At 36.1% G+C, this 18,501-nt stretch overlaps 1 long non-coding RNA gene across 2 annotated transcripts in view; it reads left to right on the top strand.

Annotated features, from left to right (window-relative positions):
- LOC107751926 (uncharacterized) overlaps positions 1–18,501 on the top strand; it is a 264,468-nt gene that overhangs the window by 85,683 nt on the left and 160,284 nt on the right. The window contains exons 3-4 of one of the 2 annotated variants that reach the window (XR_001641312.1): positions 12,801–12,851; positions 13,107–13,170. This is a non-coding gene — a long non-coding RNA (uncharacterized LOC107751926). Of the gene's footprint in view, positions 1–12,800; positions 12,852–13,106; positions 13,171–18,501 lie in introns of those variants that run through there. The other variant, XR_001641311.1, reaches the window with a different exon arrangement.

Raw genomic sequence — 18,501 nt, forward strand, 5'->3', positions numbered from 1 at the left:
GTGTTTTGTTTAGCTTTTGCAATATACTCGATAATGTCATGATGTCTCACGAGTTCAGTATTTGCGCTAAACCTGCGCAGAACTTCCCCAAGAAATTAATGAGTGAACATAATTTACGAAAAGTAACCCGCCAAATTGGCTAGTGATTTGACAGCGTTACCCGCCACAGCTGATTTTTACCCGCATTTGGCGGGTTGGCGGGTGTTAATTTCTATAATATATATATATATATAATGATTTTTGATCCACAAATGGTCACTATTTACTTACTCTGAAGTTGTTCCAAACCAGACAGTTGATGGTAGCAATTGACTTTCTATAGTATGGGGAAAAAATAATATGGAAGTCAATGGCTACCGTCAACTGTTTGGTTACTAACATTCTTCAAAATATCTTTCTTTTATGTTCAGCAGAATAAAGAAACTGATACAGGTTTGGAACAACTTGAGGGTGAGTACATGATGACAGAATTTTCATTTTTTGGGTGAACTAACCCTTTGAGCAATAAGAAATGATTTAAAACAAGAATTTGTTCATGAATCAGACATTACTACTGTGCACTGGCTTTTCTGTATGTGCCTGCCCTGTTTCCATGTCTTCGGGACATTTTATTAGGGTGTACTAGATTTTACGGTTTTCATTCTTGGTTTTCTCTTTCTCAAACATTGTATTTTCTGCATGCAATCTGATCACTCTTACACAGTCAGAAGGAGACTCATTGTTGAGGTTGAATAGGCCTGTAGAGAAGGTATTCTCCATTTCTTTCTCTCTCTTTTAAAATCACTTCTGCTCCACAAAGCAAGTACCGCCAGCATAACGACAGGTGGAGTGGCCCGTAGTCAAAGTGAAATTGTATTTCAGCGATATTCATGATTTAAAAAGATGAGCTGTTTCGGTGGGTGCTGCAGGTGAGGAGTGTAATTGAACAACGATGAGGAGTGACAGGCTTTGGCAGCTCTCTAAATAACCCTTCGCAATCCCATCTCTCCAATCAGACCTCCAATACCTGCCTTAGTCACTATTTACAGTAACTATTGCTCTCCTTCACTCATTCCTCCAGTCGCTCACACACTCATTTATTCACTGACACTCAAACCTACTATCTCATACTGGCATACTACACTCGCTATGACATTGTGGTTGCTAAGTTGTTAAGATTTTTCCCCTGCCATTTAGTTCTTAATAGGTAAAACTCAGGTTCCCTTTTCTATCTAAAATAAAGAAAATTATAATGTCCACCATGTGGATTCTAAATGTCAGACCATATGGAAAGTAAGTAACTGCACACAGCTAAAACTCATCATGATAGAGTGCAATGACATCAATCTTGGTTGTGGAAATATTATTCCTATTCATTTTTTTCATGGGGACAAGCTTACAGCAAATCACAATATTACAAATTTTATTTTGAAGGAAAAAAAAATTATGTACAAACTTATAATTACAGGCAGTTATTTTCACTGTAAAAAAAAAAATATATATATATATATTTTTGTTTTTGTATTATTATAACAGTTGCTGTTAAAGCATATTTATTTGTCTTTACCTTTAATTTCCAGATGGTTTAGTGCAAGTAAGAGGGGCTTTGCCTTTTTAAGATGGCCTCTCAGAGTTGTTAGGAAACTCGTATTGTGATTTGAAGTGTAGTTATTCAATTCAATTCAAGTTTATTTGTACAGCGCTTTTCACGAGAGGTAGTTATGAAACTGAATTGCTGTCTTTTGGGTCAGTTTATTGGCATAGCCAAAAGTTTGTTTGTATATAACTTTTGAACATTTTTTAAGGTTAATTTATTATGTATTTTTTTGTTATTTTGTAATTATTTTTTTTTTAATCTATTTTTGGACTTTCACTGTAAATACCATTGACACACCAGTGGGAAACCTTCATTTTTGCACTTCTGGGAATAAACTCTCTGAAAGTTTGACTTCATCGTCACATCACTTAATTTTCACTCTTCTATCTGCCGGTACATTTAGAGCAGTGGTGCTTATACTGTTCAAAACATCTTTGGGCCTTTTTTTCTGCAGTTGACACACCCCATCGTCTCTCTTACAATTATTTGTCATATGGTAATATTTTAGTATATGGACCAATTCTCAGTATTAACTAGTTGCTTATTAGCATGCCTAACATATGGGCTTTTTATTAGTACATATAAAGCAATTATTCTACATGACCATATTGTACATCCCTAATCCTACCCAATACGTAAACTTAACAACTTGGAAAAGTTACGTTTTGTAGTTCTGGTATATTGATTACTGTTCTCGATGAACTGAAATACATAAATTTCACATTTGAAGTTAAGGTATTCCTTGTCGTGTCATCAGTGCTTTGAGATAGTGTGGTCCTATCAGTGCAAGGCAAAGCCGATAAATATACCGCATGACCGTCACACTGCAGCTCAGCCGAAACATCTTCTTTCATTTATTTTGTTTTTCTCATTTATTTTTCTTTCAGTGCACAAAGTTACTGCAATGTTTTTGCAGCATGGTAATCAAACCCTTTGAGCTGCTTCGGAGAGGCCTCGTCCCTGTCTCTGGGCTGTGGTTCTGGGAAAACAAATGGAAATGTAAATTGTTTGCTCTGAGTGGGAGCGCTGACCTGCACACACTGTAATCATGGCAGCTGAAAGTGAGATACAGCTCACACTTACACGTGCACAAACAGAGTGCTGCTTGTGTCACTGAATGTTTGTGTATTTTAATGTGTATTTGTGTATGCATGTCAGTGTTAATCACCTTCATCTGGTCAGTAGCCACTGAGAGATACAGTGCTGGGTCATTAAACATCCCTCAGCTTTTCCTATAAGGATCGCAGTGATGTGTTATATGGCTAGTGGAGCTGAACTTTGCAGCCACATCCATAAAGGACAAACATTTAAAGTAACACAAAGCAATTGCAGCCACAGGGGATGAGAGCAGCCCTATAAAAACCTTCAGCTGAAATTGGGATTTGCACTTGTGTCCGATTACTGGCTTGTCCTTGGTTTGGCCTTCAGCAAAGTTATAATGATGGATAAAGATGGAAACAGTATGAATGCAGGTTGACCTAATATTAATGCTTTAAGCAAAAATAAATAAATAAATAAAATTTTCCAGCAAAATCCACATAATCTGAAGAACCATCATTTCACACAACAACTGGGGAAAGCTTGAATACCTCAATACCCCTCAAAATTGCCTTTGTGCCATAGTGGTTTTCATATAGTATAAAGCCTGCTATTTCATAGATTTTGTTTTATTTTTATTATATATTTTTATAAATATGTACACACACATACACTACCATTGAAATGTCATATTTACCATTCAGAAGTCTGTGGTGGGTAAGAATTTTTGGTAATTCGGTAATCCTCACTATTGTTGCTATAAGCATGCTTATTAAAAGCATATTGGCTGTTTATTAGCACTTCTAAAACACATAAGAATGCTTTATTCTGGATGATCATATTTTAGATCCTTTAATCCTATCCCATACCTAAACTTAACAACTACCTTATCAACTATTTATAAGCAGCAAATTAGGAGTTTGAGGCAAAATTCTTAGTTAATAGTGAGAATTGTTCCACAAACTAAAATGTGACCGAATTTTCTTATGCATTTGAAAGAAGACTTTTATCATCTCCCAGGCTGCATTTATTTACAGTAAAAACATTAATTTAAAACATTACAATTTAAAACTCTTTTTTTCTATTTTAATGTTTTTTTTTATGTAATTTATTCCTGTGATGCAAAGCTGAATTTTCAGCATCATTACTCCAGTCTTCAGTGTCACATGATCCTTCAGAAATCATTCTAATATGCTGATTTGCTGATCAAGAAACATGCACTGCTTAATATTTTTTTTTTAAATTGTGATACATTTTTTTTTCAGGATTATTTGATGAATAGAAAGTTCAAAAGAACAACATTTATTTGAAACTAAATTTTTTTGTAAGATTATACATCTCTTTATTGCCACTTTTGATAAATTGAATGAATATAACTGAAAATACCTCACTGACCCCACACGTTTGAACAGTTAAAGTTAGACATAGTGACTGGTTATGTATAACTTTTTATGTCATTTGATGCGCTCTCACGTAAAAAAAAAAAAATGCTTGGCGAGACAGACAGGGTGCAAGTGAGTCATGTTAATTCATTAGGGAACCTTAATCCTTGATAGGTGGTGTTCTGGTGGCGTCTGGATATTGAATTTTCTACATCCTGTGTGTAGAGATAATGCACTTTCCTGTTGGGTGGCTAAATGGCAAAACGCCTTCTGGATCAGTAAGGGATTATTTTTTTTTATACTTTTGAACATAATGGTAATTAAGGACTTTATACAACCATTCACCTTTCAAGCGGATTTAAGGACCAATTTTGCATGTAAAGAGGGAAATCTTGAAGTTTGAAATTAAAACTGTTGGTGGTGGCACTGGCTGTGAGGAGGGAAAGGCTAATTGTAATGTGTATATCATGCAAGTGAGAAAAGAAATCATTGATCTTAAGTCTTAAATATTCAACAGTGCTGTGATGAGGAGTGTTGGAGGCTAATGAGGATAGCTTTGAAGTTTGTTGCCCTATTAAAACAGCTACAGACTGATCAAGCAATCAAATCAAAGCCCCTCACTATATAAGAAAACAAGCTTACTGAAGATTACATTTTTCTTTTATTTTTAGTTCTCTTTTTGTTTAACCCTTTATCTGTGTTTATGGCATTCAGGTGATTCATGGTTTATGGAATTCAGCAGAGAATGTGCCAGGATCTTTTTTTTTTTTTTTTCATAGACCTTTATTTTTTGGGGGGGCCATAATAATAAAGCGTATCACCGTCCCATGCTTTTAAAGCTCTGAGACTGTAATAAACGAATCAACGACTCAGATCTTTGAGGTAACACATGCTGGAAGGCTTCTATACAGACATGCACACATGTTTGCTGCAAATTAAACTGAATACAATTGGATAAATGTAAATTGTGTTATACTAATGATAACACTTAGGATGACAGGTGTTTATTAGTTTTGCCTCCTCTAAATGAAATGCATGGTGGACAGGCAGGTGCCTGAAGAATTAATGCCGAGTCTAAATCAGTTGACAGCATCTTATCCATTCCAGGGCTCTCCATCCCCGTCAGCCCGATCCCCGGTGTTTTTCAATGTGATTGACATACTCATACCAGAGGAACAAGCAGCTGTCTAGATTGATTAACGCATTGATGCTCTAAGCCACACTTTATTTTGTGGGATTTTAACCCAAATCAATGGGTCACGACAAAGCTATTTAATTGGTGATAAGGAAGAAACAACAAGCCTTTAATGTTGTGTCGTAAATTACACTTGTTTGCCTCTGCAGATCAGACCAGACAAGTTCCTTTGTCATCCTGTTCCCCCCTCTCGCTCTGTTGTTTCTGGTTGGAGGAGACTGCTGGGCAGATTGAACAGTAAATTAAATTAATGTAGGCCATTCCTCAATCATTTCTCATTCCTTCAGAATGATTAAAGCTGATGTAAGAAGTTCATTAAAACAGAAAACATTAGACTCATTAAAAAGCCATTAAAACTATCGTGCCACCATGATTTATTCCATCAGTAGGCAGGGAGGTAGAGCGACATGGAACATGGGAGGAGAAATTATTTTTTAATTTATAGGCTACATTCTGGACAGAACTTTGTGATTTTTCCAAATAGCTTACTGAAATATTTTTTTCAGTGATGCTTCAATTAGCAGCACATTATGTCATGGAGTTAACGCGAAGCGGCGTTTCTCTTATCAGTGTGCGAAGAGTAACGTTAAGTGAGGATTGGGAAAAAGATGAAGAAGCCCTATCTGAGCTTCCTAATTTGGAGTCTTTAGAAAGCCACGAGCTTGTGTTTGTGACTCTGGACCGAAACCTTTGCTTGGCCTAGTGCAGAGTCATTGGACTGTGTACGAATGTGCCGATTAGCTGATCCAAGATCAGCTCTCTGTGTGTGTTTGTGTTATTGTGATCTCTCCGGGTCTCATTTGGCGTGGATTGAGCGCCTATGATATTAGCGACCCATGATGAGGGGCTTTATTAGCCGTTATGATTGAATCAGCTGCGCTGCCTCCTTTGCTTTCCATTAGATATCCTTCCCTCCTCACCAGCAGCCACTGGCATTTACTGCTTTAAATGTCATAGGAGCTGATATAAGGGCTGGGAGGAGGGGGGTGGGCTTGCTTGGGTCATTAGTCACAGTGAGGCTTGGTGAACTCTGTTCTTTATCGGATCCAGCAGAACCTCTGGCACTCAGAGATTTGAGGTGCTCCCATATGTTCCTGAACGAGATAGTAGCATTCCATGTGCCAGCATGCATGCATTCATGTTCTTGTGACCTTGTTTTTTTGTCTTTCATCTGCATTGATCAAAGCCAAGCGATATCAGCCATTCATGTGCTTGGAGATGTAGGACATTCCCAACCTATCTTGGAGTTTCTTCTCTTGGAACCAAAGTAGTGATAGATCTTTTCTTACATATTGTGACGTACATCTGAGTGTAGGTTGGGTGGGGAATTGGTTCTGTGCATCGGTGAGTGGATTTTGAGAAGTGGACATTGTGCTTAAAAGTGAAGGCAGATGAACGTGAGCTTGCAGGAGCTGGGCTTAAGCACGATTGGAAAAGTTCTGCATACGTCTATTGCAAAGTCTGTCGTTTTTACTAGAATATCCAATTATGTCATTTTGATAAAAAAAAAAATTGCGGCCATTTTTTAAATTGAAACAAATGGATAAATCAAAGACTTGAAGCAAAAATTTAGATTGCAATAATATTAAAATGTTTGGTCTTTGAAGAAATTACTAAATTACATTTTATTAATTGTATGTTTTATGTATTATATTTATATTTTATAATAATTATATTTTTTATAAAGAGATAAATTTGCGAATTTAAGGACCAATTCTCACTATTAACTAGTTGTTTATTATCATGCATATTACACTCATATTGGCTGTTCATTAGTACTTATAAAGCACATATTAATGGTTTATTCTGCATGACCATATTTTAGATCCCTTAATCCTAATCTTAACAACTACCTCACTAACTATTAATAAGCAGCAAATTAGGAGCTCATTGAGGCAAAAATCATAGTTAATAGTTGGTTAATAGTGAGAATTGGACATTAAAATAAAGTGTGACCCTTTTTTCTAATCTTTTATCTCTTTTTATCTAATCAGTACTGTCTCCATGTCCTATTACTGTGGCACAACAGGTTTAGCCACTGAAAAATAGCACAGTTGCTAATGCTTTTTCAGTCAAACCCCAGGTTTCTCCAGTAAGATTCTCTGGATGAAAAGCATCTTCTAAATAAAACACAACCCATCTTTTCCCTACCCAGCTGTTGGCCGGACTAACTAAGCATTTGCTAACATTTGTGTGTTGTTGCTAAAAAAGTCCCACGAAGAAAGCTTGAAAACTATGTAAACCTGCTTGAGGGAATATGTGGGTTGTGGAATCTAACTACACACAAACCCCACAAACAAATGAGCTTCTCAAAGCCTTTAAATTGCTGCTGTAAATATTTGCCATTTGAAAATAAGTGAATATGACCTGTGCTGCTTCATTTGAAGCCGCATACTTCAAAGAGACCAGTCAAAGAGAAAACAAGCAGCAAACAATCCCAAGGACTGTTGTAGCCCATTCAGCATCTCAGCGGTTAAATGGAGTGGACCGAGGCATGTTGGATCAGCTTGAAATAATGCTTCAGAAGTTTCTCCACCACTGTGTCCTATCTTTTCTTTTAACCTATAAATTTGATTTCCTGTCAGTCACTTTGTCTGACTAATTCTTTAATTTCAAACTCTCGACTTCCTGCTCAATTTCTTCACATTCCTCTTTTTTTATAAAGATATTTTTTATTTTATTATTTTATGTGATTTTTATTTTATTAATATTTATTTGTTTTATTAAATGTATTTTTATTTTATAAAACACTATTTCATCTATTATATCTACTTATGTTTGCTATTATTCTGTGTTACACTGTCTTTTCGGCAACAACAGCTTGAAATAATGCTTCAGAAGTTTCTCCACCACTGTGTCCTATCTTTTCTTTTAACCTATAAATTTGATTTCCTGTCAGTCACTTTGTCTGACTAATTCTTTAATTTCAAACTCTCGACTTCCTGCTCAATTTCTTCACATTCCTCTCTTCCTTCCCTTTATTTCTTCTGATTTACGAGGCGGTGTCAAGAAAAGTTTGCAACAAAGGAGCCGACTCTTATTATTCATTCAGATTCTTTATAGGTTAGCCTGTCAGTTCTATGCATATTTAAATATTCATTACTTCCTTTGAAAATCAGACGGAAATGCGATGCCGTGCCACCATTGGATATTCGCTATGTATGCATAAGCGTCAAGGCTCTGTTTTTTCCTCCCGCTTGTTATCTTTGAATGCACACTTAAACACGTACCAAACAGATGGAATTTCACACGCATCAAAAATAAGCGGTCATACACAGAAGATACCTTTATACCCTGGCATTGAAGCTCTTTCCACCAGATCCCGGCTCACGTTTTTCAAAGAGAATCAAAGATTGTGGGGAGCCCGGTTCGTGATGTATTTCTTATATGCAAAACAGGCCTTGTGCAAAGTGGCGTAATTGCGTGTGATGTGGCCAAGTGGCCGGCCTGACAAGGAGAAGCAGTTGATGTATTAGCGGCTGGTTGAGCTTGTTAACGATGGCTTGTCGAGCAATGAAGGGGAAATAAAGAGAGAGAATCAGGGACAATCAGAGAGAATAGATTATGAAGGCAGCAGTGTGGAGCTAAGTGTTGCTCCCTCTTGTTGCTGCCATGAAACGGGAAATGGAGGATGGCGCTAACATTATTTTATTAATTACATCTCAGTTTGTCTCCGTGATGACAGTTCTTCCCCATCCTCCAACTCTCATCCTTTGCCATTACACGTTTTCCTTGCCATGTTCTGTGCCGTGTGTGTGTGTGTGTGCAGGGCTCCAGACTGCGACCAAATAGTCACATTTTGTGACCATTTTTCCTGCTAGTGCGACTGCAAAATTTTTATATAATTATATTTAAAATTAATGCATAGGCGATTTCGTTAACGGTGCATCCAGTCAGTCTCTGTTTTTATGAGAAACGTCAAACGGCAAACGAAACTGAAAGCATAACGAAACCGCGCTACTCGTTTGAACTGTGTAGCGCTTGAGCCTGGTTTATACTCGCCGCGTCAGCACAAGCGCGAAGGTGTGCGCAGCAAAAATGATGCGAATGTTGAGGAAACGATGGATGGTTTTCAAGCTAAAGTAAAAGACCGCTTCTTAAACCAGAGAAGGTGAACATGCAAGCACTGTCACAGACAGCAAGTTTAGTTTTAAGTTTCTGTTTTTTTTTTTTCATTTTGAAAAGCTTATCTTTGCTGTTTATCTCACATTACGCTAAGGAGGCTCTCTTTTATTTATTATTATTTTTATTTGATTCCTCAGTGTTTGCTAAACGTTCTGTAATTTATTAGTCGGTATATAATACAGCATGTGGTGTATGCCATTCCTCATTGTTTTTGTTAATAAACGTTTTGTAAGCTAGTTTGTCATCTTACTGTTTTATTGTTGTTGTGCTTTTTAATTAAGACGATGAATCAATCTTTTGTTTTAGTCTTAAAAAGGGAAAGGTGTGTAGATGTATGTAAGCAAAACAGACAATTATCTTTTCTTGTAAAACGTGACAACAAGATCGCGAATTCGTAAGTGAAAGCACCCGAAGCCCGGCTTATAACATAGCAAAAGAGGAACTCCCATTCACAGAATTCAAATCACAAATAATATTACTGATGAAAAGGAACGGGTTGAATGTTAACCACTTTCATTTCCATTTAACTATAAACTATGATAAAAGTTCATCAGCATGCATTGATTAATCCCATGTTGTAGCGCAAAAAAAAATTATATATATATATATATATGTAGTGACCAAATCATGTGCTCGTGCGACCAACTAAGAAAGTTAAGTCGCAAAAGAGCGACCAGTGGGAAGAATGAGTCTGGAGCCCTGGTGTTTTTTTTTCTCTTAATGGTACATAATATCTTTTGAAAGGGTACCGCTCCAGTGGCAGCTTTTGTATCTTTTTTTTCTGAGAGTGTATGGCAATTTACAAAGTAATGGTAGACTTATTACATTTAGGTAATCGTGGCCTAATGGTTAGAGAGTCGGACTTATAACCCGAAGGTTGCGGGTTTGAGCCTTAGCCTTACAGGGATTGTAGGTGGGGGGAGGAAATGAACAGCACTCTCTTTCACCTTCAATACCACGACTGAGGTGTCCTTGAGCAAGGAACCGAACCCTCAGATGCTCCCAGCTTCACTTTTATTTTATACTGTTAAAATACTGTGACATCTTATACATTATTTGTGTATTATTTTGTGATACACTGTGTTTTTATCTGGCCACTTTCAGTACAGACTGCAAATCAGATTCAAAACCTAACCATGCATAACATGGTATTTATACCTGTTTTTTAATCACTTCTTTATACCTTTTTCTGCCATTTTTTTTAACCCCCTGGGGTCTGAGGTGATTTTGGGGCCCTTGAGATGTTTTGACATGCCCTGACATTTGAGCTCATTTGATTCATGTTTTGAGATTAGTGTAATTTGTTGTCGCCTACATAACTAATGGTTTTGTTATAATGTCCAGAAAGTGTCTGAGGAAATATTTTTTTTTAACAAATCAATTTTTTTTTCTTTAACAAATCAAATTAGACCATTTTTTGTGAATTCAATAAAACGGTATTAGCATTCCAGTAGCTTAAGTATTAGAGCATGCCGATAACAGAACCAGTGTCATTGGTTGAATTCAATGAAGACTTTTACATTGTTACAAGAAAAAAAAAGTCATACTTCAAATAAATGCTGAAAAAAATGAACTTTCTATTTTTCTATAAAAAAATGCAGTCTTGGTGAGCATAAGAGACTTCTTTCAAACCATTAGAAAAATGTAAATGTAAACTTGTTAATATAAGTATATTATTTTAAGTTCTTGCTAACTGACAGCTCTTTTAAGCCATATTAGCTGAAAAACGGTTAGATGAACTTAAATGAAACATACTGACTAAACAGTATATTGACCAAAATACTTAGACATTACACATTCTAGATAAATTACACATTTTTGGAAGAATTACAGTGACAGTGATACAATTATTTACCAATCAATGCATCAGTTATCTTGTGCATACACTACATCAGTGGTTCTCAAACTTTTTACAGCGGCATACCCCCTGGGGCATTTAAAATGCTTATGCGTACCCCCTCTCTTCCACTTAGACCGCAGTTACACCTTTTCTATTAAAGGACATTATTTGCCCCCTTAAATTGATTTACAGGTGCATTTTTTAATTTATAGAGGCAAAGATTTTCTATCCTTATTAATTGTATCTTATGTCATGTTTTATGTCATATTCTTAACATTCCATTAAGTGTATTATTAATATAAAAAATAAAGCAATAAATGATGGCAAATCGAAGTGATACTTGTAGATTTAAAAATAAAACCGCCAATAGGTGGAGGCAAGTCGAAGTCTTAATGAGCCAGGCGTTGCGTCATTTATTCATTCATTCATTCAGTAATGAAGCAAAATGCTGTAGTTATGAATGGGTTGTTAATAACTGACTCTCCAAATCGTTCAAAGCCGCAGATTCGTTCACTAATGAAACACCGTTGTATGTTGCTTGGAGACGCACACCAGATGATACGGATTTCGTTGGAACTATTATTTATTATTTATTTATATCATGTATTTGACCGTTTACGTCAAAAACATTTTCCTGTTTTTACATTAGAAGCGGCATTTTGGTTGTCAGAAATACATGTTCGGTTTTAATGTTACTTTAAGTTGGGGTAGAATTAAATGAATGCCAAAACTCAGAATTTTGTTCGCGTACCCCCTCCGTCACCTCACGTACCCCCAGGGGTACGCGTACCCCAGTTTGAGAACCACAGCACTACATGAACTGCTTTTGATTAGCTTATTATATAAAGTAGGTGATTTCTGTCTTTATCTCCTTAGAAACGGCTCTGATTCTTCATCTCTCTTTGCATATTAAGATTGTGTGTTTGCAATAGAGGGAAAAATCAAGGGTTAAACAGTGTCGCTAGTGTTCTCACATTAATACCGTGGTTTGAAACCAAAGGCTACAGTGTGAAAAGAAGAGAATCTCTCATACACTTAAGTAATACCTTGTTCTTTCCTCTGTGGCTTTGCATGTGTGTGATAATGTGTGTTTGTGTGAGCAGTTTTGTATTGTGGTGGCAAAGGTTTGCGTGTAGCCGGGCGTAGCAGACTGTGTCTGGTCTGTCAGGGTCCAGAACAGGCAGTGGGATAAAAAGTGGTCAACACCAGGGAGAACAGCTGCAGTCTCCCATTGCTCGGCTATGCCTGAGTGGGCCAGCCCCCCTCCAGGGCCAGACGCAGGACCGGCACTCTCCCAGAACCCCAATGAACCAGCCTGACAACCTGCCTCTAGCCCCAAATGAATAAGTCAGGCCTGCCACTGCCAATCAATCCATCAGTCAGTTAGTCAGTCAAGCAGAGGAACACATGAATGCATTACACACACTTCTAGTACACAGAATAAGAACAATGCCCATTCTTATTCACAACAGATGTGTGGTATAAAATCTGTTCAGGCCTTTGTTTCTACTTGAGGGTAATGCCAATGGTTTCCAAACGTGCTTAGCTGGAAAATGTGTTCTGTGTCAAAACAATGACAACAAAAATCAAAATAATATGTCCTATAACACTATTTCTAAGTCTTTGCTGTACTTTTAATTGTAGGTGGGGCCCTTATGTGTGTGGAGACAGGAGGCCTCATCGTTCCTGTAACTGGTGAGAGTTTTTGTAATTCTCTTTTCGTGTTTGTGCCCAACAGTGTCCAAGTCGAATGTGGCATATTCTTATTTAATATTTTTGAATTCCGCCATATTGCACAGCATTCTGTTGTTCGATGCTCAGATGATGACATACAACAGAATGAAACAGCTACCTTTTTTCCTGCTTTATTTACAGGTTTTATCATTTTCAGGTTTATTATTATCTAATGAAGCAACTGTTTCTCACAGATGCATTTTATTTGCTTAACAGGGAATGTCGTTTTAAAAGTTTCCAAGTTGAAGATAAGTTTCCAAGTTGTACGGCTAACCCCAAGTTGCATTCTATATGCAGTTTTTAAGGATTTTTAAAATCATTGTTGGCAACTTGTTTTAGTGAATAGGCATGTTTTGGATACCAAGCTCCATTCATGACATTTTATGCAAGTTTAAAGCGATAAGGTTCAGGTGTTGTAGATCTCATGAACTTTATTATATTTTGGTGTAACCTCTGTTTTTGTTCAGCAGCATATCTTCTGAACTGCTTGTTTAATTCTGGTGTTGTGTGTCTGTTGACATCGGTACAGACTAAATTAATTATACGTAAAATTTACTGGCTATTGAGCATAATTTTGTGTGTACACCAGATGTTCAGTGATGATTGTGTGGAGGAAGAAATTTTGCACTCAGAACATTCACTAGCCATAATCCCCATTGCAACAAATCATAATTTGATTTGTACTAGGGAACTTGGGTGATTATCTGCCTTTAAGGGGTCATAGGATGGTACATGCACTTTTACAAGTTGTTTGAACTGAAATGTGTGTTGGCAGTGTGTGTACACAACCACCCTATAATGATAAAAATCCACCCAGTGTTTTTTTTAAAAATCTGGTAAAGTATCATATCAACTTGTGGAAAATGGGCATCCTATGACCCTTTCAAGACCTCTATCAATGCAAATTCTCTATCTATGCAAATTCTCTATGCAAAAAAAAAAGGTCAGAGAGGATCACGTTACAACGCCAGGTATTCCAGCTGCCAGCTAAAGTGATTACGACAGGCTTCAGAAACCTGGGTTGAGTGTTGAAATAGAATAAAAATAGTGTCTGTTCGGCCAAAAAACAAACAAACACGATGACATACATTTCACACCTTGCCTTCCTGTCTAGTTTTGAGAGCATGAATAATTAATAAGGATTAATAGATTGATCATGCATTATTGACGTCAATGCCTCTTTCTGCTCTACATGCAGCAGTGCCAGATGACCCTCTTCCTCCTTGTGCAAATTCTCATTCTGTGCCAACAGCCAATGAGCAGGATGCCAACTAAACTGTATTCTTAAAACAAACATTTCTGGGCATGAACATAGACGGAATACAGAAAATATATACACGTGAGGATTATCATATATCATATTTTTGGTTATCAGTTATCATAATGACAAACTTAAATGTCTGAACTCATTAGCACACTTAAAGGAATAGTTCACCCAAAAATGAAAATGTGCTGAAAATTCGTGTCTTGTGTTTTGTGAAGTGAAAATCATCAAGGCATTTAACTTTAAACCATTGTTTCTGGCCAAAATACAAAAACATAATCCATAATAACACTTCCTCCAGTGGAAAAAGTCCATCCTCTGTTGTCCTCTCACGTCAAAATCCACCAACATATTTGTTTAGAACTATTTTGGACAGTTTTTGTTTGTAAATGGTGCTTGATCTGTGCATATTTCACTTCTGATTCAGACAAGACAACTTTTTCACTGGAGAAAGCAATATTATGGATGGAGAACTCGTATTTGAGCCAGAAACAACGGTTTGAAGTTAAATATGTATTAATGATGGATTTGTTTCTTATAAACATACAACTTTTCGCTTCACAAGACATTAATTGATGGACTGGAGTGGTGTGGATTATTGTGATGTTTTAAGTTAAATATGTATTAATGATGGGTTTGTTTCTTATGAAACTTTTCGCTTCACAAGACATTAATTGATGGACTGGAGTGGTGTGGATTATTGTGATTTTTTTATCAGCTGTTTGGACTCTCATTCTGACGGCACCCATTCACTGCAGAGGATCCATTGGTGAGCAAGTGATGTAATGTTACATTTCTCCAAATCTGTTCTGATGAAGAAACAAACTCATCTACATCTTGGATGGCCTGAGGGTGCATTATTTTATTTTTTTTTTAGCAAATTTTCATTTTTTAGTGTATTCCTTTAATACCTATAAATTTTATATTCCATTATTAATACCTAATACCTATTAATTTTATGTTCCATTAATACCTATTTCTCTTCCTATACACACACACACAGAAGGGAAACAAAATAGGAATCATATTATTTTCATATTGAAGCAGTACATGTTGAACTGGAGCGTAAACACCTTCCTCTGTTTAGCGTACAGCTGCAGTGCTGTTCCCCAAGTTCCACCGTCCCTCCTTACAAGATGCAATGAAACATTAATCAGCAAATTGTGCATTACATTTGTAATTAACATTCAAGAGAGTTTAACTTTGCAATGTTTCATTAGTTTATATGCAAATAATTTTGAGCGATTGCCTCATTTGGTTTGGGAGTGCAATGATGTATTGGCCTGGCAGAAGGAATTGGAACACGAGAGGGAGAGGTGCGTTCGAACGCGTGTATATGCAGATCAGTGAGTGTGGCTGTATGCCATGATGAATGTTCACCTTGTCTGTCCCAGGCCTCCATTTTAGATGCATTTTACACCGGTTCTTTAAATGCAGAGGAGGAATGTTAACCTTAGCCCCATTCACAGCACAACCAATTCTCTTGTCATACTACATCAACCTGAAATATACCTGCATCTTGATTGCTCTTCAGGTGCCCGTGTGCAGACGTGTGTTTCTCTCCGCCGTGCCCTTTAAATCTGGTTTTGTTTATGAACCTGCATTTATGAGAGGCAAACCACAGTCCTCTGCACATCTCTGCGTCCAGCTTCATCTGTGTGCTTGTGCTCGTGTGTGATGAGCTTTTGCACTGTGTAATGTTTACTAACCTGAGTGGGCAGCAGATTGCAAAAATGCATCAGACTGTTATTACTGGGTGGTGACTACATGTGGCGGCTCGGGCGCCCTGCATACAATGCAGATTACCCATTCTTCATGGCCTTACAAGCTCTTTTGTAAAATCTAGATCATTTCACCCTGTCATAATGATGCTCCTCATGGTTTTAAAGCCATTTGGATGGCTCTCATTTTTTGGCATGCATGTTGATTGTGTTTTACCTATTAAATTGGCTATTGCGTTAACCCGCTTCTAGTCTCTTGATGCGTTAAGCTGTTTTTTGGAAGGTAAGGAAAACACATCCATCTGGGTCAGACTGTGGAATATCTTTTCATTCATTATTCAGTCCGTCACGGGCCAGTAATGTGATTGGATGTGACGCGTGTCAGGATCTGGTCTCGCCGACGACTCAGTCGCAAACCTAATGAGAAACAGCGGCTCGCTCTGCGGGACTCCTTTTTTCAGCAGCTCTTAAAACGAGTTTTGCATGTTAAAAGGTGTACTTGGGGAACTTAGTCTGGTCAGCTGTGATGTTTGCTTCTGTTATTCAACTAGTGTAGTCTCGCAGCTAAAAGGCTGCTTTGTAAGTAGTGTGTTTTTACATGCCATAGGTGAGAATGACTCTCTGAGCTTGTGTATGATGTATGTTCATGTTCTTCACTTGGCAGAATTATGAAATTCTGATGTGGCCAGTAATGGAGATCTAAAGCTTTAAAACCCACCTATAACATACTTTAACCACATTAAAAGCCAGGTGTAAATATACCTGAGATACATTGTGATTGGATCACAAAAAATAGACTTCAGTTCCAAACTTTGAGGTCAGCACAATATATGTAATATTAGAAATCATTCTAATATGCCGATTCGCTGCTCAAGAAATATTTATTATTATATCAATGTTGAAAACACTTCTTAATATTTATGTGGAAACTGTAATGCATTAGTAAGCTGTAATAGAAAGTTTAAAGGAACAGCGTTTGTTGAAATATATATATATATATATATATATGTATATGTATGTAACAATATAAGTCTTTACTGCCACTTTAGATTAACTTGTTGCATCCTTTGTGAATAAAAGGATCCTTTGAACAGTAGTGTACATTAAACATACCTTTTTTTATTTTATATTTAAAATTAAAACATTTTTAATGCTTTTTTAAAATTATTTTTCCCAAAATCTTTTAAACTGTCTGTAAAATAGTATAACTATTCATACTTTTAATGTGGCATTTTTTTTATTTTTAACATTATGCATTTTTTTTCATAATTTTTTTCATAATTTTTTTAAACTGGTAGTAAAATAGTATAACAATTCATATTTTTAATGTGTCATTTGTTTATATTAAACATTAAAATATTTTTACTGCATTTTTTTGTATTTTTACACAAGTCTTTTAAACTGTCAGTAAAATATTATGACAACTCATATTTTTAATGTGGCATTTATATCACAAGAACTTGACTATCTGTCTAAATGATGGAAAGCATTTTGAATCATAAGTCAATGTCTTTAAAATTCTGTAAATGGACATATTTTGTTGATAACCTTTAAAGTAATATGTGCAGTTTTCATTTTGTGTGTGTATAAGTGTAATCAAATCATTCCAGATATTATCAGGATATGGATTACCAGGTGTAAAGGGAGACAAAGATCTCCCTGTGAACTCTTTAATTAAAAGAAGTTCATAAATTTGTTAAGTTGTTGGACAAATGGTGGAATTATGAAAGTATGGTAAGGAGACACTAATATCCCTATGTTGTGATTAGATGAACAAGCTCCTCCTAGGGCTGGACAATAATTCAATTATAGGCTATGTATCGCGATATAATTTTTTAAAATAACGGTGATAATGATTTTTAAACACATTTCCGATATTTCGATAAACATTACCAGTGTTCGGGGAAACCGCTAGTTTTCACACTTTAAAAGTGCCGCCTCCTGGCAGAGAATGAGTTTGCATTTTCAATAATAAGCCCGTCTCCAGCAACATGTTTTTGTTGTTGCTCAATTTTTTTGTTTTCTGCAGCAAAACTCAGAACACTTTTCATATTCTTTATCCTGGCTGAAGTACATTTGTTTCAATATAATCAGCCTACACTACGAGTCAAAATTTTTTGAACTGTAAGTTTTTTTATTTTATTTTATTTTTTTAAGAATTCTCTTCTGCTCACCAAGGCTGCATTTATTTGATCCAAAGTACAGCAAAAACAGTAACATTTTGAGTTATTTTAAATCTTCAGAAATCATTCTAATATGCCGATTATCAATATTTAAAACAGTTGAGAATATTTATTCAGGATTCTTTGATGAATAGAAAGATCCAAAGATCAGCATTTATCTGAAATAAAAAGCTTTTATAACATTATACACTATTCCATTCAAAAGCTTGGAGTCGGTATACATTTTTTTTTTTGTTGGGAAATAAATTATAGAAATTTTATTTAGCGCTGCAATTTTATTTTATTTATAATACTTTTATTTAGCAAGGATGCTTAAAAATGATCAAAAGTGATGATAAAGGCATTTATAATGTGACAAAAGATTTCTATTTCAGATAAATAGTGTTCATATCGATATCGGAATTATATCGTATCGACCGAAATTAAGAAATATATCGTGATAT

Source organism: Sinocyclocheilus rhinocerous, unplaced genomic scaffold (assembly GCF_001515625.1).
Source record: "Sinocyclocheilus rhinocerous isolate Xijiao unplaced genomic scaffold, SAMN03320098_v1.1 scaffold662, whole genome shotgun sequence".
NCBI lineage: Eukaryota > Metazoa > Chordata > Actinopteri > Cypriniformes > Cyprinidae > Sinocyclocheilus > Sinocyclocheilus rhinocerous.